This window comes from Myotis myotis, unplaced genomic scaffold (assembly GCF_014108235.1).
Source record: "Myotis myotis isolate mMyoMyo1 unplaced genomic scaffold, mMyoMyo1.p scaffold_m19_p_5, whole genome shotgun sequence".
NCBI classification, from domain to species: Eukaryota; Metazoa; Chordata; class Mammalia; order Chiroptera; family Vespertilionidae; genus Myotis; species Myotis myotis.
The window spans coordinates 11,948,105-11,971,699 of NW_023416357.1; positions in this window are offsets into that span (position 1 = coordinate 11,948,105).

Sequence of the window (23,595 nt, forward strand, 5' to 3'; positions counted from 1 at the left end):
TTTGTTTCCCCCTGGGGCAGTTTATCCATGTCTGCAGCATTATGGGTTCCAGCCGATTCCTGACCCCAGCGAGGACCAGCTCAGTCCTCAGGGCTAACTGATCATACCCTTTCCCCTCCTTAAATCACATCTTTGAAGCTGAACCTGGCTTCTCCCACTAGCCCCTCCCACTTTGTCAATTGCCACCATTTCCTCTATCAGTGTCAGGATCTGCACATTTACCAGTGTTTGCTTTCTTTGGAGTCACTTCTGATTCACCATTTCTCTGTACTCTCCATCTCTCCAGAGAGTTCTTCATCATCTCTCTCTTCCTTTTATCATTTCTGCTCCTGCCACCACCATCCAATAGTCATCCTGATCACTACAAGTGTCTTTACCCACCCACCCCCATTTTGTCATTATTCCCCCAGCTTCCCTGCCCTCAGCCTTCTTCCTCCCTTCCCCTAATTTACATCTGTCCCACCTGCTGCAGCCAGGTTTTGATCCACTTTGACCACCCCAGGTTCTCCAGGTTCACAAAATGTCAAGGGAGTTAGGACCATTTACAAGACAGTTCCAGCACTTCCTTCCATCTTTCTTCCCTACCTCTTCCTTCCACCAGATCTCTGCTTCAGGCTCATTGATTAATTCATGGACCTCAAAATATTCTAGGTACTTTGGGGTTTGTTCTATTCTCTAGTCTTTAGTGTCTTTCTTCTCCTATAATTTTTGCACTTGATCTTATTCACACTTGGCAAGGCTATCCATTTCTCACAGCCCGGATTTTACCAGCCATTCATCCTCCTCCTATTCTGAACACTGCATTACTGTCTGCTCCATTAACAGGACCTTTTCAATCATGTCCTTGTGTTTTCATAGCTTCCATAAAACCTTGGATGAGCTTTTTTGCATCATCGGACGGTGTGTGTGAGAGAGATCAAGTTATATTTCACACACACTTCCCAGCCCCAACCCCACTGTTATCCTGGAACTGTTTGCTCCCCCTGATCTAAACCTTTTCTACAGTCACTGTTTCGTCCTTGAGGGAGTGAGTATTTGGGGCCTATACATGGGCTCACCACTAAGTTTTGCCCTGATGTTTTGGATCATAATTACCTCAGAAACCTCCCACTCGTTATTGAGTTTTTTGCAGATGTAAATCTCAGTTCAGATACCTTGCTCCCAGGAATAAGATTTACAGTAATTATGTTCTTAGGGATTAATTAATAAGCTGATAATCTGGCCTCCCCTGCACTTAGTTTCTTGGGAGTTGGCCTCATATTTTGTCTGCAAACTCCTCAGCACACATTCTCTGGAAAAGATTTTCCTGCTCCTCTCTTTCCCACCCCTTCTGTTTCCTCCAGACTTTGGAGAGGACCATGAGCAGAGGGCAGGATTTACTTCCTCCTGCTCCACCTTTCACCCTCCTGTCTCTACCTTTCTTCTTGGCCCCTGCACTGTTCACTGCTCCAATTAATATCTCCATCCCTCTGGTCAAAGCAGGAGAAAGGGTTTTGCCATGTCTGTCCAAATGCTGCAGCGGTGTGCCCTCTGCACATCATTCCCAACAGTCTGCACATCACTCAATCACTTGTCCACTGAGAACGTCAGGGACAGTATTTTGAAAAGATACTGGTAAGACATGCTAGAGATGAGGGGTTGTTTCTTTGAATGGGAAGTTGTTGTCCTGGGCACAGTGACGAGCTGAGCTGGGTCAATCACCACGCAGCACTGGTGGTTAAATATGGTTAACTGCCCTCTGCTCATGGGCCTCTGGAAAGTTTGGAAGAAACAGAAGTTTTAACCACACATTACTGAGTGTGAAGGTATGCCAGTTACTGGTTGTGTCCACAAAAGTGGTAGTCGTGGTTTGTTTTTTGTTTGTTTTTTTGGGGTGTGTGTGTGTGTGTGTGTGTGTGTGTGTGTGTGTGTGTGTGTGTGTGTTTAGAGAGAGAGAGACAGAGAGAAGAAGAAAGGACCCGCAGTTCTGTACTCCTAACAAGGGCTGCTCCCTCTGCCTAATCACCCTCCTCCCTTCACCTGGGCAACCTCTCCTCATATTTTAGGCAGATCAAGGGTCACAGGCCCCAAAGCTGTCCACCCAAGCCTTAGATGGTGTCATATCCCAAATATACTGCAATACCCTCTGCACACGCTGTCATCACATGGTCTGAAAACCTGCTTGTTGGTCTCTCCGCCTTAGTCGATTGACCAACTTGAAGGCATAAATTTCATTTTATTTGTCTTAAAAAAATGCACAGTCTTACTCTGTGTAAATATCATAATCCTTCATTAAATGTTTCATCACTGAGGAAACATAGAAAAACAAGGAGAAAAGAGACTGGTAAAAAGGAACTTTCATTATGGGGGAAAAAACAAATATTGAGGGAATTCCTGGGGGCATCTATAAACCCCAACATCCCCAGAGCAATAAGAATAATTCGTAGTTCATCAAGAAAGAGAAGAACTGCAGGGCAGGCTGAAAGAACCCAGCCCATCTCTACAACCAGGGAGGGGAAATTTTCACTGTCCCCTTTAAGTTATAAAATTTTCAGACTCCTTGTGTGAGAAGAAATTGTTGATCTAAGTGAAGTTCACCTTAATTTGTCTTGTTACTTTTATATCAGTTGCATGAGCTTAATTTAAGTGAGTACACCATTTTAAAATTTCTTACTATTCTGCAAGTAAAGTGTCATTAAATAGTTCCATTGTGTTATAGTCTAAATGGTTGCAAATTGATGGAAACCTGTCCATGGCCTGGCTAATACCTTAGTGCCCAGTCACCTGCCTGTACTGTCACCTACAACAAGACTGTATGGTGACCGGGGTGGGAATGGGAGTAGGTGGTGGTTTTGCCTAGACACTGCCTATCATCCTGGGCCTACTGGGACCCATCCCTATTGTAGGTCTTTAACTTCCAGTCTGCTCTCTCCCCCCACTAATAGTTGGCATTCTTCTGATCAATGCAAATTCTAGAAAAATTATGTAATGGATAAGAAAGCTGAGGCAATGACTTACCTCAATTTCCACTAGACAGAGCAAGGACTAGGAAAGGTCACTTTTATCCTCTCGTTCCTATGTGCATTTGTCTACAGGGCCACCAAGGGTCTAGTCTAGTGCCACTCAGTCTGCTGAGCTATAACTTCCCAGAATGAAGTTCTTGACACTGAGTAGATGGTTAAAGAATAATTACTTCTTCCAAGTCAATGAAGCAAAACCCATTGGTCTACATTAATCAAAACTGGCCTTTTAAATAAACTATCTTCAACCATCTGTGTTTCTGGTATAGAATGGCCAATGGCTATGAAAAAATTTTGTGAGGATATATTTAAAAATCAGGTGTGTCAATATTTACTTTTCAGTTTACCAAGGATTCCCACTGTGGCTTCTCTCTAGCTCCTATTCTGATGTCTTTAGCACTATTGGGATTGAATATTTGGAACTACATTATTGTTGAAGAATGAAATGAACTGATTATGAACTGCATTTGAACAAAAATCAGTTTGTACTCAACTAACTATAACATTTTACAAATGAATGGCATTCAAACAGGGCCAGCCTCAGGTGCCTCAGTAGCTGAGCCCCATCTGCTTTCAAGGTTGTATAATTTCTGCAAACTAAGGAATTTAGAATTATAATTACAATTAAAATAAAAATTTATATTAATCCTTAGATTTTTATGATAAAAACTCTAAATAAATTATAAACACAGATAGTGACACACACAGTCTATGTACAGAATTCTGTATACACACACACGCACGCTATATGATCACTCAGTTGATTACTTGCACATGTATTCACATGCATGAACCTATACTCATACATGATGAAGAACTATTAAATGAAAGTTATTATGGAAAACTAAAAAGAATATAAAAATAAAATTGCAGATATGACAACAATAACACCAAAAAAACCACACCTAAAATTAAATTCAATTGACCACTCTGCGTTGGCTTTAACACTAAAGGACATGGACCTGGGAGATCTGTCTTCACCTGGGATGCTCTCACATTTATCAATCAGCCCCTGTGAGGACCAAACACTGATATGCCCTTTTCTTTCTTGCCCTTTTTAACTCAAATCTACATTTCACAGAAAATAATCCAACTTAATAGCTTCTCATGGGAGATATATCTAGATTTATGCATTTACTAATAGAGTAGGTCAAATGGAAATTTAATCTAATATACATTTATGGAGAAAGAATAAGAACAGGCATATTCATTATTTCTGTTTATCCCCAACCCAGCCAAGCTGATGTTATTTTGAGATCTCTACAACTGAATGTTGTTGGTTTTTTTTTTTAAAAAAAAGAGCATTAAGTAAAATGGATCTTGCATCATATTTAATGCTTATGCTAATGTGCTTCTTGATTCTAATCTACTATAAATTCATTGCAATTAAGTGGTTGAATTATTTAATGTGATTTTGCCTGTCTGAGTCTATTATCATTTGTCCAAAAGAAGCTGTCTGGCAAATACTAAGAATGTATATTACTGACAGGCAAATAGATTTCCTTTCTAGCAAAGTGCAATATGTAATTTAAATAATCTGATAATGCAAAATCCCATTAAATATATAGAAAATCATCTTCTTGGTCGGGAGCAGCTGAATTTCCACTATAAAAATGTTAGCTCTTGCCCTGGCCAGCTGGCTCAATTGGTTGGAGAATCTTCCCATAGACCAAAGGGTTGTGGGTTCAATTCCCAGTCAGGGAACATACCTAGGTTACGGGTTCAATCCCCATGTATGAGAGACAACTGATTGATATTTCTCTCTCACGTCAATGTTTCTCTCTCTCTCTCTCTTCTTTCCTCTCTCTAAGCATATCTTCAGGTGAGGATTAAAATAATAATAATAATAATAATAATAATAATAAGTCAACTCTCTGCCACATAACACTTTCTTTAACTTGAAAAATAGAAATGTATTATTCTTATCAGCATCACCTACTTTTGTTTGTTAGATTCTAGTATGTGTCCTACATTTGTCCACAACTGACTCTTTAACTTTAAAATCAACAAAGCAGACCACAGGGGTCTTTCCTTCTACCAGATGCTGGCCTCCCTTCTCTTACCTCTCTATTTTGTATGTGTTAACATCCCAGAGACCATTTTGAACTCAAATCATTCATTAGTTACTAAAAGCAGATACATTGGCTTTTAGCATACAGAGTTCTATTTAGGAAACTTACCTTTGATTCTAGAATGCTCAAGTGGGAAATCTGTATATGGCTCCATTTACCAGATAAAAACATTGAAGTCAAGAGTCAGTAAATGACTTGCTCATGTGTAGAAAACAGCAGCTATGAATATCTATAATAATAAAAGCATAATATGCTAATTAGACCAAACGTCCTTCCAGACATCCTTCAGGATGAAGCCAGAGCTGCGAAGGAAGTCCAGGTCCCAGCTGCCATAGGGAAGCCGGTACCAGCAGCCCGGGGAAGGAAGGCCTACTCTTGTACAAATTTCATGCTTTGGGTCTCTAGTTTAGTATAAGTTTCTTTCCTTGGACTGCCTCTTTATGGCTTTACCGAGTAGCACAATTTACTTGTCCTTCACCATTATTCCTGCCAAATAGATAGCTAGTGCAGACCTCCTCCCCCTTGAGGGTGGCCTACCATGGGAGAGACCTCTGGGACCTCAGAGGGCTGTGATTGCTAGCCTCAGAAGTGGTTTTTAAAGCACCTAGGCTTGAGGCCAATGTCAGCTCATTCTGTTGTTTCCCTACCATGAACACTTTCTATGCTTTAGGTCCTTGATGTTCTTCACCAGTGCCGGTGATACTTCCAATGGGAAGCTCAGAGGAGCATCTTGCTGAGTCCCCTACTACAACTACAGAACCACATCTATCTCTTGAATATCAAGTCCACTTAAAGGAACTCATCCCAAACTCTCCACATGAGACAGGCACAACAGGCTCTCACCATATTCCTTCATTCAGGGAATAGTAATGTAATGCTAAATTATATAATTATATAATAGTTATATAATGGTAAAGTAGCTAGTAAATGCTAAACCTCTTTAAATATAAATTTAAACCATTTTTAAAAAAGATTCCATCTCATTACTGATAACTGGAAAAAATTAAAGATCCAGTAACTACCAGTGATAGAGAGGAGGGGAAGAACCCCAACTACGGTTGTGAATACCTACAAGTGTTGGTAGTATAGTCACTTTATAAATGGGTTGGTGTTATATTATCAAGTTGAAGAAGAGCAAAGCCTACAACCCAACCTATGCAGATACCCTGCACAAGGACACATGCTCAACACAATCATCTTAGCATTGGGGAAGCAAAAACAGACAAAAATGAGAAATGACCCAATTATCAGTAAAATAGGAAAAATAAATTGTGTTTATTTCTTCATATATTAAATTCTATAGTGGGGTGGTTATAGCTATACACCTCTACATAAAAAATTTCACAAATGTAGTATAGAGTGTGTAAAGCAAATTCCAGGAGGTACGTACATAAAGTTCAAAAACCCGCAACGTATTTTGTTTAGCTATAAAGCTACACAGATACATGTTTATATTATTACTATATATGGACTATTAAAAAATGACACGAGAAACATATAACTCCATAAGTATGTCTGTTCCTTCCTGAGGCAGGAAGGGTAATGAGACTGGGAAGGAGCACAGAGGTCCTCTGAGGTAGGATTTTCCATGCAGCAGCTTGAGTGGGTGGTGTGGGAGCATTTATTGTGTTATTACATTAGTTGTGTATGTAATTTATGTAAATTATTTTTATTCATGAAGCATTTTATAATGAAAATGGGGACTGGAAGAAGAGAAACCAATATAAGATCTTTTAGAATAAAAAATGCTAAATTAATCAATAAATAGCTAAGGAAATACAGAGACTATGCACATCTCATTACTCATAACAAACCACATCGAGGCTCTCCTTTCTCTGCATCTTGTTTGTTGTTGCTGTTGCTGTTGTAAATTAAAATTATTATTGCTTAAAATTTTTCTCTATTTTATTTTGTTTTCAAAAAACCCAAATCCTGTTTTTATTATAAACTTTTTTGGCTTAAAAGCAATTAACATATAACATATTAGTTTCAAGTATATAACATACTGATTCAATATTTGAATATATCACAAACGATCACTACAATAAGTCTAGTTAATATTCATTACCACGCATAAGTGCAAAATTTAAATTATCATAAGAACTTTTTAGATATACTCTCGTAGTAACTTTCAAATATGCAATACAGTACTAACTTTATATAGTCGTCATGCTGTATATTACATCCCCATAATTATCCTATCTAATAATAGACAAACATGGTAATTAACCATACCTCCAACAGGCTTCCCATTGGCTAATCAGGGCGATATGCAAATTAACTGCCAACCAAGATGGCGGCCAGCAGCCAGGCAGCTGAAACGAACAGGAAGCTTGCTTGCTTCAGTAATGGAAGAAGCCAAGGTTACCTGCCTGCCGCCGCTAGTCTCTGAGCTGCACTCTAAGAAACAATGTTGCAATTATAGAAGCTAAACAAACCCCAGAAACCTGCTTTCAGCCAGCCGGGCCTCAGAGCTGGAGTTGCAACAGTGTTTTAATTATAGAAGCCAAACAAACCCAGATACCTGCTTTCAGTAGCTGAGGTCTCAGAGCTGGAGCCGAGCCTCAGAGCTAAAGCCGGCTCTCAGTTACAGTGACAGCCATAGAAGGTAAATAAATCCCAGAATAAAAAAATGAAAAGAAAAAAAGGAGAGGTTGGAAACTTCATTCACCCTCCAGCCTGAAAACGGGCCTCAGCCCCTCACCCAGACTGGCCAGGCAACCCAGTGGGGACCCCCATCTTGAAGGGGGTATGAACAGCTGCAAACAGCCATCATCCCCTCATCCAGGCTGGCCAGGCACCCAAGCAGGACCCCCACACTGATCCAGGACGCCCTTCAGGGCAAACCAGCCAGCCCCCACCTGTGCACCAGGCCTCTATCCTATATAGTAAAAGGGTAATATGCAAACTGACCCTAACAGCATAAAGACTGGGAATGACTGGTCACTATGACACACACTATCCACCAGAGGGCAGACGCTCAATGCAGGAGCTGCCCTCTGGTGGTCAGGGCACTCTCAGATGGGAGGACCTCTGCTCAGCCACAAGCCAGGCTGATTGCTGCCAGTACAGCGGTGGTGGTGGGAGCCTCTCCTGCCTTCTCAGCAGTGCTAAGAATGTCTGACTGCAGGTTAGGCCTGCTCCCCGCTGGCAAGTGGACATCCCCCAAGGGCTGCCGGGCTGCTGGAGGGATGTCTGATTGCCATCTTAGGCCCAGTCCCCTGGGGAGCGGGCCTAAACCAGCAGGTGGTCATCCCCTGAGGGGTCCCAGACTGTGAGAGGGCACAGGCCAGGCTGAGGGACCCCCTCCTCCCCGAGTGCACAAATTTTTGTGCACAGGGCCTCTAGTTTATTTTATAACTAGACTTTGTACAATTTGACCCCCTTTACCTATTTTGCCCACCATCTCTCCCTCACCTGTGGAAACCACCAATCTGTTCTCTGTATTTATGATCTTGGTTTAATATTTAAATTTTAGTATTTTTAGACTTAGATCATATGGAATTTGTCTTTTTCTGTTTGACTTATTTCACTTATCATAATGCCCTCAAGATCCATCCATGTCACAAATGGCAAGTTTCATTCCTTTTTATGGATGAATAATATTCAAGTGTGTGTGTGTGTGTGTGTGTGTGTGTATACATCACATTTTCTTTGTCCATTTATCCATGTATCTTGTTATTATAATGATAAATTTCCATCTAAATCTGTTACCAAAAAGGTAAAGACTATGTACTACTATTTGTAATACTTTAAATAATAAAATAAAAATTTTTTAAAAAGGTAAAGAAAATTTTCATAATATTGTAAGGTTAGTTTTAGTATTTTGAAAATCTATCCTAACGACCAGAAGTGTTGACTTGTAACATCATGGTTATCAAGCAAACTAGCCAAAATTTTCATCACAGAGAAGTGTGTGTGTTCTCTTAAATTTATAAGCTTCCTGCTTTGAAGGTCATTTTTTGATCACCAGCCATCTGCTAATTAATAATAAAGAATAACTGTTTGGGGTGGTGAACACACAATACAATATACAGATGATGTATTGTACAATTGTATAACTGAAATCTGTATAATTTTATTAACCAATAAATTCAATTAAAAAATCTTCCTTTGCTCAGAAAAAAAAAACCTCCACTCTTTTAAAATGAATTTAAAAAGCTTATTAATAGTCATTTACATCTTTATATAAAGTTATTTTTCAAAAATAAATAAGTAGTTATACCATATTAACTGCAAAATACAATGCTAACTCTTGATCTTGAGAACTCTGATCTGATATTTTCCTGTTTACCTACTTAATTATTTTCTTTTTGCCACCCCTTCATAGAATATAAGCATCCTTGGAGGAGATTTCTGCTGTAGGCAGCTTTTTGAATAGTATCTAGCTCCTAGTGAGCCTTGATAAATATTTTCTGAATACATAAATGAAAACCCCTTCAAAGATTGTATAGGCAGTAGGCATACATCACAACAAAAGAGTCAAACAAAGCCCAAGTTTGAGCTTGCTCCTCACAGAGAGATTTTTCAAAATTATTATCTGCTCGAGTTTCGATGAATTCCCTAGTTCCTCTTGACCTTCCCTCTATGAATAAAAGATAATGTTTCTGATGTTCTTAAGTTGAAGGACCATCATTTTTACATTAACTTCCTTAATAGTCAATGGCTATTATCTTTGGTGCCAAATATCAGGCAGTATATTTTTATAGATATTGCTGCAATGATCCTAGAGACCTCCAGTCATGAATCCTCACATATTATTGCATCAATATTTTCCTACAAAATCCTACTTAGTTTTCCTTCAGTGAATGTCTTTGGGTTCTTTATTACCAGGTTCAGAGAAAACCGCATTAGCTTTTGAGTCACATCTGAGTGCAGCAGGTCTACCTTGCTCACCCCCTGTTCAGATGATGACCAATGACCCATGACTAGTTTGAGAGACATCACAGGTAAGAGAAATCACAAAGGACTAACATAAAGGGCATTAAAATAAATCAAAATAGACATTTTAAAATGCTTTTGCCAGACAAATGGCAGGAGTCATCTTGGCTGAACAAAGCACCTGCCCTGGGAGTTTGAAACCATTGAACAGGTAAATAAGCAGGATGAGAATGGAAATTGTCAATACAGAAAAGGCTGAGCTATTAAAATGGCAAGTTGAGAAGAGTTTAGGATTACAAATCAGGTGCTGGATAAACTAGTCATGAAACAGGATAATGTGTCCAATTTGATGAGTTCAGACAAATGCATACACCCATGATACCATCCCCACAATCAAAGTACTAAATGTAGCATGGGCATATGCATATGCCTAAACACTTCAAATTGTATACATTACACATGTGCAGTTATTTTGTGTGTCAATTTTCAACCAATGGCCATTGATGCCAATTCAATGCCAACAGGGATCCCCAAGAAAACTTTATTCAGTTCAAAAGAGCTTGTGATTCAGCACAGCTGTAAAAACAGCATGGCTATGAGGCAGCCAGGTCCCATGGCTAGACTGCTAGGTTCTGATACTCTCTGGTCTGCTGTGCTCAGCTCCAAGGAGACGTCTTCAGTGTTTCAGCTCAGCCAGAGAAACACAGTCTTCAGTTTTCTGTGTAAAGGGAATGTGTGCTCTCCAAGCCAGAAGGAAGCTGGCTTCTATAAACAGAATTCCTTGTCCTTGGTCCTTAACTGGCCCTTTCTCATGCAAATGAGACTCCAAATCTTCACAGTTTGATTGGCCCAAAAGGCACTTTACTGATTGGTCAGAAGTAAACTGCTCTGATTGGTTGATGAAGATGTTAATGGGGATATAGCTGCATGGCTCTGAGTGGATGGGGAAAGCCTCAGTCCTTTGGTTTAAATAGGATTATAGGAACTCCTTTGTAAAGGCTGGCTCAGCGGAAATATAGTGCAGGCAGGCAGGTCAGTGGAGAGGCTGGTAGTTCAGTGCAGGCTTCTCCCTGAAGTTTCTTTCCATGAGAGGCCCCTGTTTATTAAAATTTAAGCCCAGGTAACCACAGGAGCCATTCTAAGTAAGGGTCTTTCTTCTCAGAGTGGTTTTCTTTCTTCTCTAAGGTGGTTTTCTCTGACCCTGGTAATAAAGAATCCATACAATTATACCTCAATAAAGCTGTAAAAAAAAGATTTTAGCATAAAACAACTCTATGTTGAAATGTACACTAAAGTAAATGAAAATATTGCATTACCTTACAAAATGTGAAATCCAAAATCAGGCTAGAATAGTACAAAGAAAAAAGAACTTACATAAGCCTTTTGCACTTTTTTTTAAAATCTTCACCAAGAATATGTTTTTATTGATGGGAATGCAAAATAATACAGGTACTTTGGAAAACAGTTCAGAGGTTTCTTACAAAACTAAGCATATTATGTGATCCAGCACTCACCCTTCTTGGCATTTATCCAAAGGATCTGGACATTTGGGTTCATACGAAAACCTATACTTGGATGTTAATTGCACAATCTTAGAAGCAGCAACAATGTCTGTTAGTAGGTGAATGGATAAATAAATTGTGATACATTCAGACAATGGAATATTTTTCAGCGCTAAAAAGAAATGAGCCATCAAAAGACATGGAGAAAACTTAAATACATGTTATTAAGAGAAAGATGCCAATCTGAAAAGGCTACCTACTCCACGATTCCAACTTTGTGACATTCTGGAAAAGACAAAACTATAGACAGAAAAAAAATTAGTAGTTGCCAAAAGCTGGGGAGGAGAGAGAGGGATGATTAAGTAGAGCACAGAGAATTTTTAAGGCAGTGAAAAATACTCTGTATAATACAATTATGATCGATACATATCATTATATATTTGCCCAAACCCATGAAATATACAAAACCAAGAGTGAACCCTAATGTTAACTATGGACTTTGACTGATTAAAATGTGTCAATGTAGATTCATCAGCTGCAACAGATGTACCACTCTAGTGAGGAATGTTTTTAATGGAGGAATCTATGTATGTGTGAGGGGAGGGTATATGGGAAATCTCTATACTTACCCCAAATTTTCTGAGAAAATCCATTGCTCTAAAAAGAATAAAGTCTCAATAAAAAAATGCCCTAAAAGGCTTGCTAAGTTTTCTCTCAATAAGAGTAAAACTAAATGGCATCACAATAATTGTTTCTGAGTAGTGCTTTCAGTTTTTAGTACATTTGAAAATATCATATTGTGGGCCCTTTTAAATTACAATATTATGATCAGTACTGAGGATATTCATGGTCATGGCCATCAAATCGAACTTCTATAACAATTCTTTATTTTATTGTTGGCATCTTTTCTGTTCAATTTTTACAGCGTTGTTAGATAGAAATCTCTAACAGCAGTTGGTTTTACTTACTATCTACTGAGGGTCTTGTTTTGCTAACTGTTTTGTATACTTTATCTCCAAAGCTACTTTGTGTTTTACTCATTCTGTCTCCATGTCTGAGGATAATGGCTTGAACTCCTGCTTCTCCAGAACAATGTTAAAACCCAAATCTGCCAGAACCCACACAGGTGTTCTGAGGACAGCTCACCATATTTCAACGTTATAGTCCTGTACAATTTTCAGATTTGGCATACATTGCCCACTTTTATTAAAACAAAAATGTATGCAGAACAGTAATCCCATGCCTAATATGTGGACTTTCATTCCATGTTACTGCTCTACCTTATGTGTCTCAAAATATATCATATATCAGCCTAATTTTATTTGTCAGTAGCTACTGATTCTTTGCATTCTACTCTCTATGCCTGTAACACTATTTGTTTCAACAAAGCATGTATATCCTGAGAGTATTGATTTATGTGCAGACACATTTTGCATATTATTTAATCAGTTTAATACTGGGGAATGATACCAATACATTGAAGTACCTAAATAGAGATGTACTTTGATATTAATTATCATTGTTGCAAGATATTATTAGATAGAAAGAACATCCATGTTTAAATGGTCTTATTTAAATATAAGTGTGATTATGCCTAGAAAAATATTAATAGCATTTACCTGTGGGAGATGAAATTAGAGTAGTTTTTTCTGCCTTTTTATGATGTTCTGCATTAAGAAAGATATCCTATTGGGAAAATCCAAGTAAGGTTGAGGGTGACTTTGGGAATAAAGAATCTTTAAACCAGTGGTTCTCAACCTTCCTAATTCCGCGACCCTTTAATACAGTTACTCATGTTGTGGTGACCCCCAATTTCATTGTCACAAATTGAACATAATTAAAGAATAGTGATTAATCACAAAAACAATGTGTAATTATATATGTGTTTTCCGATGGTCTTAGGTGACCCCTATAAAAGGGTCGTTCGACCCCCAGAGGGGTCACGACCCACAGGTTGAGAACCACTGCTTTAAACTATATGACCTACTTCCATGGGTCAGAAGGAGTCAGGCTGGTTCCTCTGTTCAGGGTCTCAGCAGAATGCAATCACAGTGTCTGTGGGGGTTTGCATCCCACCTGAGGCTTAAAGTCCTCTTCCACGCTCACATGGTTCATTGCAGTTGTAGGAATGAAGCCGTAGGCTGCTCACCACCCCCTGCCCTACCATGTGGCACTCTCCATAAAATGAAACTTTCCTTCTTCAAGGCTAGCAGGGAAGATAGAGTCTTCTGCTGGTTCTAGCCTCTTTCTTCGAGACATTCATTTGAAGGGTTCCACTGGTCAGACCAGGCCTACCCAGAGTAATCTCCCTTCTGATGAGCTCAATGTCAACTGAGTTTAGGATCCTAATTACATCTGCAAAATGCCTTTGCCTTTTTGGAGTGATATCGCATCATCCTCACTGGTGCTGCACTCCATCAAAAGGAGAGGATTATACATGGAGTTTACATGATGTAGTGGGAATGTTGGAGCCATCACAGGATTCTGTCCATAGCACCTAAACAATATGATTGTTGTCTTTTTTGTTTTCCAGAGAGGAAGGGAGAGGGAGAGAGAGATAGAAACATCAATGATGAGAGAGAATCATTGATCAGCTGCCTCCTGCGTGTCCCACACTGGGGATTGAGCCTGTAACTTGGGGTGTGCCCTGACCGGGAATTTGCCTTCTATCTAGGCAAATCACCGTAGGTCCAGCCCCTGTGACCTTCCTGGTTCATAGGTCGATGCTCAACCACGCTGGCCAGGCTAAAAAAATATTATTGTTGACATTTCAATATAACTAAATGAGATACTGCACATAAAGTTTGCAATATAGCACCTCAGCATACTGGACATAACCATTAAGCCAACATCTCTCCTCTTGGGTTCTAGCCAGTCCAAGCTCTGAGAGGTCTCCTTAGCATTTTTTCCCATGCTGACCACAGCCAGCTGTCTGGATCTGAGGAGCATGTAGGGTCTTTGATGGACAGACACAGGTCTCTACCTTTTTTTAAAAAAAAAAAATTTAATTTATCTTTACTGTTGAAAGTTTCCTACTTTTTCAATCATTCTATGGAATAGATTCTGGGATGGATCCAGACATGGTCATTCCTATCCTCAAAGCCCGTGACCAGGGTCTGGTTTGAGCCAGCCTCTCTCTTCTATCTAGGCAAATCACCGTAGGCCCAGCCCCAGAGACCCCAAAACACCAGCCCTGGGAGAAGAAAGCATTGCATCCTGGGAGCTTTTCAAGGAGTCTGCCCAGCAGAACAATTTCTGTTCTGCTGGATTTTGAGAATTTTGATCATTAGGATTCTTGCAATAGGTTACTGAGGTTGTCTAGTCACTAGATACTAGTGCACTATCAAGTCTCTTTTTTAGACATAAATGGTTTTCTTCAAAGACATTTGTAGCTCAAACATTTCAATAAAGTCATCACAGCCATTTGAAAGCAAATGAGACTCCGGAACATAGATCAAACCTTCAAAGTGAAAAGGAGCCAACCACAGACATTTGAATGCGGTTAAAACCTGCTCTTGACTATACATACTTTTGAATTTTATTCCCTCACCTTGCATAGAGCAGCTGTCAGTATAAAGCCACACATTTTATTTTATATTTGAGTCACATAAGGTTTCCATAAACTTTGTATCATCCTTAAGACTTCACTGCCCCCATTAACTGAACCGACAGGCACATAGGCTTGGGGTCTACAGAGAATTTGCCCTTCCCTGCTCTAAATTAACATCACATCCCTGGGCAAAAGAGGTAGTCCTGGCTCTGGCTCAGGTAGACCTGGCCTCAGGCCTGCTTTTCTTGTTCCAGGGCCTCCTGCAAGTCCTTTCATTCCTTTGAGCATCAGTTTCTACATTTACATAATACTGCAACCATTTGATGATTATACAAGTATTTAATATGGATCTGACTACATTCAACAGAGAGAAACCTTCTGTGGCCTTTCTGCTGTCTAGTCTCGCGTTTTGCACAGCAGTTTTGTGGACTCACATCTCTTTCCGTCCTATGTGTGATGTACTTGGTGTCAGGAAAGCATTAGTAGCAACTGGTACACCTGGGATGTCTGCATTTAAAATACATTAAAGACAATAGCAACTTCTATTCTCCATAGATTTTCTTTAATTCCAACTATCAGCATGTTTAATTGGAAAGAGCATTTGAGGATATATTAAATAGCATAGGGCTTCAGAGATTCTGGCACTATTGGGAGTATTACTCTAAAATTATCATATGGTTTCATTTTGTTTTTAAACCTTGTGATGGTGTTGTGACAACCAGATCGTTATGAATCAGTCTTTCTGTGTATGTTCTCACTATTTAATATAACATCTGCCCTGGCATCTTCTAATCAAAACAGAGAGTTTCCTTAAGGGATATCACAAGTGAAAGGGAGTTTAGCCAGCCTTTCTCACCTCATTTTGTGCAAATGCATTAAATTAAATTAAGAGCTCTGGAAAAGTTAAGATATGGAATCAACTACTCCATTGTTGAGCAAATTAAAATTTCACAATTAGAGATATTCTGTAGCTACCAGGTATTAAATGAATTTCCTTCCTATCAGTCTTTATATGTGGTCCAGCCCTTGTCTGCTATGTATTCAGTCTCTCTCAGTGAAGACTGTGAAACCTCCAAAGGCACGGAAATGGGCTCTGACATGTATGTCACAGACTCTGGGTTCATCCCTTTCCCCCAGTTCACCGTGGCTGCTCCAAACTATGTTTTGCAAATTGACGAGCTGAGATCTCAGAACTTCTCTTGTCCTGGTTTGAAAATGTTGCCTGGAAAAGCGTTTTCTCTGAAAAGAGTTTATTATTAATCCTTGTTTGTTTATGGCAAAGGAAACAAATACAAATGCTATATTTACTGAGAGATTGAAAGGATGGCAGACAAAATATTTCCTCTGCGCTTTGAGACATTGACAAATTTCACCTATAATGTTTTAATGCAAAACAACAAAATCCGGTTTTGTCCCCGAAGAACAAACTTTCTTCACTTCTATGGGGGAAAATTAAGTGGATTTGTGCATTCCAACTTACATTTGCCACATCACCTGAAATTCTTCATTCCATCATCAGTGACTAAGTAATTCCCCCCTTGACTGTAGGCATAGCAGGTCATTGCTTCTTTTGCTGGCTGTCATACCAATACGCTTTGTTTACATCACAGACACATTGAAGCTCATCCTCTCGGCATTTTGATCAAATATTTGACCCCAGGACTTGAGGGTGCTCATTACTGGCTTTCTTCTGTCTGTGTTTCTGTGAGCTGTGTCTCCAGAGAAGACACTGCAGCCCTGGCTGAAGCTTTCCTGGGCCTGTGCACTGCAATGTGGCAGTGACCCAAGGCTGACCTCCCTGAGCTGGGATCCTGCCTTCAAGGGTGTGATCAAAAAGAACGTATCAGCATCCTGCATTCTATATGCCTACATCATCAATCATGATTTGGAATTCTGTCCTGCTGTCTTTTTTTAGGACAGACTGTTTGTAACTGGAAAAATACTGGAGAAGGGTAGCAATACTAGTTTCAGGCTTCACAAGGACAAGAATCTGATAATCCCTGGAGAGTGGTATTTGAGACAGGCCTTAAACATGAGATGGATTTTAATAGGCAGAGAGGGAAAAGGGAGCAGTCAGTATTCCACGAAAAAAAAAAAAAAAAAAAAAAGAATGGAATGAGCAGAGGCAGAGGCAGAAAAGTGGAAATTTGTTGGTTTTATTAAGTTGTAGGTAATATGGAGGGTGAGTTATATGAAGAGATTCTCATCTATCGAATATTTTATGTGGCTTTAATGTTGGAACACTTCACACCTGCTATTGCGGGTTCCAGTGAGCTTTCAGACTTAAACAGAAGCACTAAGAATCACAATTTGATTCTTATTTTGTATATTACTTTTATTGAGGTGAAACTTTATACATTGAAATGCACATTTTAACAGCTCAGTTTGGTAAGTGGACTCAGACATGTAATGCACATTCTTACTCTGATATAGACACTTGTACCTTCTCAGAAATTGTTTTCCTGCGCCCTCCCCCTCCCCGCCCCCGGTAATCCTGACCACTCAGAGAGGCAACCACCATTCCCATTGTTTCATCTGGATTAGTTCTATATCACTAAACCCATTCAATGTGGATTTTTTTGTGTGTGTATACTGCAATTTTCACTCAACATTTTTTATATGAAATGTGTCCACACTATTTTGCATATAAGAATTTTTTTAATTGCTTAGTAGTAATTCATTAATTAATATATCACAATGTGTTCAGCAAGTCTCCTGTTAATGGGTTGTTTTCAGTTGGAGATATTGTAACTTAACTCATCATTTTGTAGAGTATTTTCCAAGTATTAATATACCGATTAAGAGGTTCATCCATGTTTTTATGTGTGCCTGTAGTAGTAGTTAGTTCTTTTTGTATTGTTGAGTAGGATGTCATTGTATTAATATACTACCCATTTTTATTTATGCACCACTTGATGGACATCAGGGTTGTTTTGGGGTTTTTACTATAATACAGATATTATGAATAAGCACATACAGGTCTAATTCTGGCTATTTTCATTTCTCCTGGGTAAATACTGAGGAGTGGGGTGTTTGGGTATCATAAGCATATGGAAAGTATGTCTAACTTTGTGAGCAATTTCCAAACTGTTCTCCCAAACTGTGTGTATCCTTATGCATTTCCATCACCAACGCATGAGAGTTCCTGCTGTTTCTGGCCCTCACCAGCACAGGAAGTGGTCAGTCCTAATTATAGCTATTCTAATGGGGTGCATAGTGATATCTTATTGTGGTTTTAATTTGTATTTTTCTGAAAACTAATGATGCTGAGTATCTTTTCATATGCTTATTGACGGAGATGTTTGAGTTGGTTTATACTCAAGGCATCAAGGAAAGTATTTTGTTTTGCTTATAGTCTTTTTAATTTACACATAATTGTAAGACAATGGAAAGCATCATATTTCTCAGAACCCTCAGAGTAGTGTATGTGTTTGCAAATAAGCCAGTTGCTTATCAATAAGCCAGTTGGTTTGGGGTGAGACCCCCAAAAGGAAGGTTCAATAATGCACTGCCTTCTTAGCAGTGTGGTTCCCATCTGTTGCCATCTCCCCAGCATTGGGGAAGGGAGGTGTTTTTCTGTGTGCTGAAAGAACTGAGTAGGTATAACTGGGCACCCTGTGAGGCCAGAGGGTGAGAGGAGGATGAGATGTGGGTGCTTAGAGAGAGAGCATGAGGAGAATGTGAGCAACCTAGAATTGCACCATGGCAATGCTTAATTTTATGTGTCAACTTGGAGGGTGTTTTGGGGTGAGATTACTATTTGTGAATTTGGGGTAAACCAGATTGCTTCATAATATGAATGGTCCTCAACAATCAGTTAAAAGCTGGAATAAAACAAACAAACAAAAGAAAACTGGACCCTCCAGACTTCATCTGCACCATGGGATCTCCATACCGCTTGTCCCAACTTCAGATTTTGAATTTCCCATCCTATATGAAATATATGTCTATATATATATCAATATAGAAATATAAAGATATATAATTACACATAGATTTAGAAATATCTGATATACCTATATCTATTCATTATATCTATATTTATATCTATATGTTCTCCAGAGAAACAGAACCAATACAACTCCTGTATAATGATATAGAGCCCTGACTAATACAACTTCCTACATCCTCCTTCAAGGAAGAACTGTTGCCCAGCTGCAAAGTGTGTGCATGGCAGGGTGACAATCTATCAGTTCCCAACAGATTTAAGTTGAAGTAAAAGGAATGTCTGATCATCTGTCTAAACTTATTACACTCTCTAAATTGTCCTGATGGATGCTCTGGTGTCTCAGCTAATTTGCCTCATTTTTACTCCTGCCACAGGCATGTAATAGCTCTAATATTAATTATAGATTAGTAGGGTAGATTACAGAAAAAGACTCTAATTCAGTAAGGGTATGGCAAAATGTCTCAATCACTTGAAAGCATGTGATTTTTCCCCCAGAAAACCATGAATACTTAGGGAAGAAAAGAGACTTTTTAGAGCAAAATGTAGTCAAAGTCTTTAGGACTGAAAAATAGCAACAAGAAAAGAGCATTTATATAGCAGATTTTATTTCCAAAGGGAAAGGTACATAATAAGATTAGGAAAAACTGGGAGTGAGGATCAAAATAGGGATTTGTTCAGTATTTAGAATAAAAACGTCCTTTAATTTCTGAGGCTTTTCCCCTCTATTACTATTTCTAGTCATACTCTAGTACACATACCCTCATATAAGTGGAGTCATGCAGAATTTATCTTTCTCTGATTGCTTTACTTCACTTAGCATAATGTCCTCAAGGTCCTTCCATCTTGTGACACATTAAGAATTTCTTTCTTTTTTAAGACTAAACAATATTCCACTGTATGTATATACCACATAACTTTCAACAATTGAGCTGGCTGGTGTTAAGGGCAGGGATTGGGGATGAGTCAAAGAAAAACACTATATACTCAGAGGACCTCAGCCAAAGAATGCCCTGACACAATCAGAGTTAATGCAAACAAAAAACAAAAACCAGCCGTTCAAATAGAATAGACTTGGAGGAAAAAAATATAAGAAAGCCTGAATAAAATATTTTCCCCAATGTAACAGAAAACCATTCTGATTTTCATTTGATATTACATTTCCAGTATACTGCAAATATGTAGCTCATGTTCATATGGAGGCTTTTGATTCTATAGTGTAAGCTGAGGGGTGATGGTCAAGCTATTGGACATTTTTTTTTATTTGCCACATATCCTAGAGCAGAGGCCAACACCCATGCTTTGAGGTAGATAATAAAGAAATGGAAAATTATGGGATTAAGTTCTGAGTTCTGCACCCTCCCACTCCCCCCCCCTACCCCCCGCCATCTCAGTCTCAATACCTTTTTTTATTCTACTGTGTTGTTTTGGAAAAATTGAAATGCAAAGCTTTTGGAAAGATAAAAATAGTTTGTTTCAAACCAAGCACCTTACTATTTCTATCTGCCTGAAATATCTACAGTTCCTTAGTGGTACATACATTTACGGTAGAGGGAGGAGACAGGCAGCTCAGGAAGAGGTCATAGTGCTTTGGAAAATGTGAACAGCTTCACTGCTGAGACCTAAATTGGGTCCAGAAAGGGGATGCTGAGTCAGAGGGGCGAATGGGCCTGATGGTCCAAGGAGAGAATGTCAGAGTTACGAGGAAGCTGCTCCCAAATTATCCTGTTGCTCCTCATGGCAGTCCCAAGAGTGTGGGATTCTTGTCATCTCCTATGACCAATGTGGATGGAGGAATTCTGAAAGATAAGTCTCCTTGCCCAGGTTAGTGGCTCAGTAAGGGGCACAGTGATGGGAGACAGGGCTTTGGGAGGAGCCTACATATGAGGAAAACACGTGTCCAGAAAATAAGCTGGTGGCCTCCATCCACCTTACTGTTGCAGGCTACACTGAAGCCACTACTGTGTGCTCAAACTTCTGGTAGGAGAAACACTTACATTTTTAGGTACCATCTATATTCTCTAATTACAAGAGTTTAAACATTATTTTAGCAAAAAGAATCTATGGCCCAAGCTGGTTTGGCTTAGTGGATAGAGTGTTGGCCTGCGAACCAAAAGGTCCTGGATTTGATCCTGGTCAAAGGCACGTACCTTGGTTGCAGGCTCCTCCCCAGCCAGGAGGCAACCAATCCATGTGTTTCTCTCACATTGATATTTCTCTCTGTCTTTCCCTCTCTCCTCCACTCTCTCTAAAAATCAATGGGAAAATATCCTTGAGTATGGATTAAAAAAGAAAAAAAAGAAAAAAAAAAAACCTATGGATTACCACTCTTTAAATTTTACAATCTATTGAGTATAAAATCCTGTGTAGCTGGCCTGTTCTGAATTACAGGTTTAAAGAGTTTCCAGTATCCACAACATCGTAGAATGTGTTTTCTTGTTTGGGCCATAAATTGGACCTAAGTGCAATGTTTAAAGGCCAATATGTATTTTAACAACCTCATAAATATAAACTCTGCACAAAAGCCTGTCATATTGGCTTCCAGGGAAACAGGAGCCTTTAATAATTTTGGAATATGTTCTTTTTAAAAATTGCTCTTTATTGTGAATATTTCTATTAAATGGGCCAAATTCTCCTTCCAGCTAGGATATTTGTCTCAGGAATCAGACACCTTTGTAATTCTTTCTTAAGCAGATTTAGAATCAAAATAGGCTAAACAATATTGAATGTATTTATGCTATAGGGGACACTTCTGTACCCAACCTTCAATCTTGCCTTGTGTGGGTTACAGTAATAAAAGTAAGAGTTTTAAAACTGAGGTTCTGCTATGTAGAGCTTGGCTAAAAGTAACTTACTCTGTGGCAGGAAGATGCATTAGCCAGCATCGGTTTGGCTGGGTTTCAAGGTGTCATTTTCTGTTATGGTAGTCTCAGTTGGGGAAATATTTCAGAACATATTTTGTCTGAATATTAAGAACCTTTTGAAAGCAATGCTTTTGTATTAAGATAAAGAACCAACAAAGATTTTTGTTTCATTTAACAGAATATTAACATTAACGGATTATTCACCAAACCAAAGTTTGTGTTCCTGATGGAAACCTGGGACACATGAGGATCATTCCAGGTTTTTCTCTACTTTGAGGACATCTGTAGCAGAGCTCTGAGAACATCCTGAGATTTGTAAGGATTTGATGTCTCATCACTAGTGGGGGCTGTGAGCTCCTTAGTTCCTTCCCCTAGAAGGAAGCCTGTGCCCAGATCAGGGTAGCGGAATGGAAGGTCTCTGTGGTGTTTACCATCACAGGAAGTCTCAGGTGGACACACAAGCCTGTCTTTTGTGCATCTTCCCTAACAGTATAGAGAGCATGGGATGCCAGTACCTTTTAAGAAGCTAAATACAAATTATGCTTGGATTAGTATGAGCCAAGGCTGTAGACAAGATACTTGCTGTGAGATGAAGGGCCAGATCTGGTGGTCTGGAATCATGGGGTTCACACAGTCAGCTCTGGAGGACCTCAACTGTCATTGCATCTTCTTTCTTTTTAGAAAGTTCTTTCTTTTTGTCCATCCCAGACTTTTAAAAATCTGTCCTAAGGACTAATGATTTTCCTTGTGTTTATATCAGTCTTCCTGTATGGCTTTTTTCTCGTGTAGAGCTCAGTTATTGTTCTTCCAAAGACTAGACTGTCTTTATTATCAATATTCCCCATGTCTTTCTTAACTACACCCCTCCTTTACCCCCTCCCCCATCCCTATAGTCAGAGATGGCTGAGGCTTAACACAAGGAACAGCTGGTCAGAGGCAGGATGGGCGTCCAGGGAGGTCCTAGCAGCACAGTGGGGACATCTTACCTGAAGCACAGCATAGCCAACAAGATTTGATATGATGTGACTTGAGACGCTTGAGAGCGTGAGAGATGTTACCGGCTTTATTTCTGTGCTAGAAAATGTGCCGATCCTGCTATTTGCCAACCAAATAAAGGTACTGCATTAGGAACAGGTGATCTCACCAATTTACAAAGCTTTTCTGACTTTCCAGGCACCACAACCTCCAGGACTGCCTGATGGGTAGAAAATGGTATGTCCTGTCTCTATATCAACTGTATAACGAAGACCTAGTATCAGTGCGACAATGTTAAAAAGCAGGATGAATCAGGCACGTGTGGCTCCACAGCCAGGAAATGTTGGCTAAGAGTCACTTTCAAAATCTTAATCCTAATGGCCAAAACACTTCCTCTCCTCATGCCCACAGGTCTTCACTTTTGTCTGGGCATGTCTTTCCCACCAGTTCATCTTTTCTCTCAAAAGAAGTTTATAAAGAAAAAAACAAGCAAAATCAAATAGCCAACAGGACACCTTCACTCCCAGGAACTTTGCAATGTAAATGATGCCGAGATTGGTTACCTTCCCTCAGGGTGGAAGGCAGGCCCACCTAGGTCCTGCTTTGTGGACTGCCCTTCACAGTCCCTCAGACATGTATATGAATGAGAAAATGCCCCATGCTCTTGCCGGCACTGCAGGCTAAGTTGCAATAACAAACACCAATATGTTTAATGCTTTTGTGATCCAAAGCCTTAGAGACAAGTCTTTTGAACTTCCCAGCAAAGATAAAAATACAGGAAGTTCCAGGAAGATGTGTGAGCGACA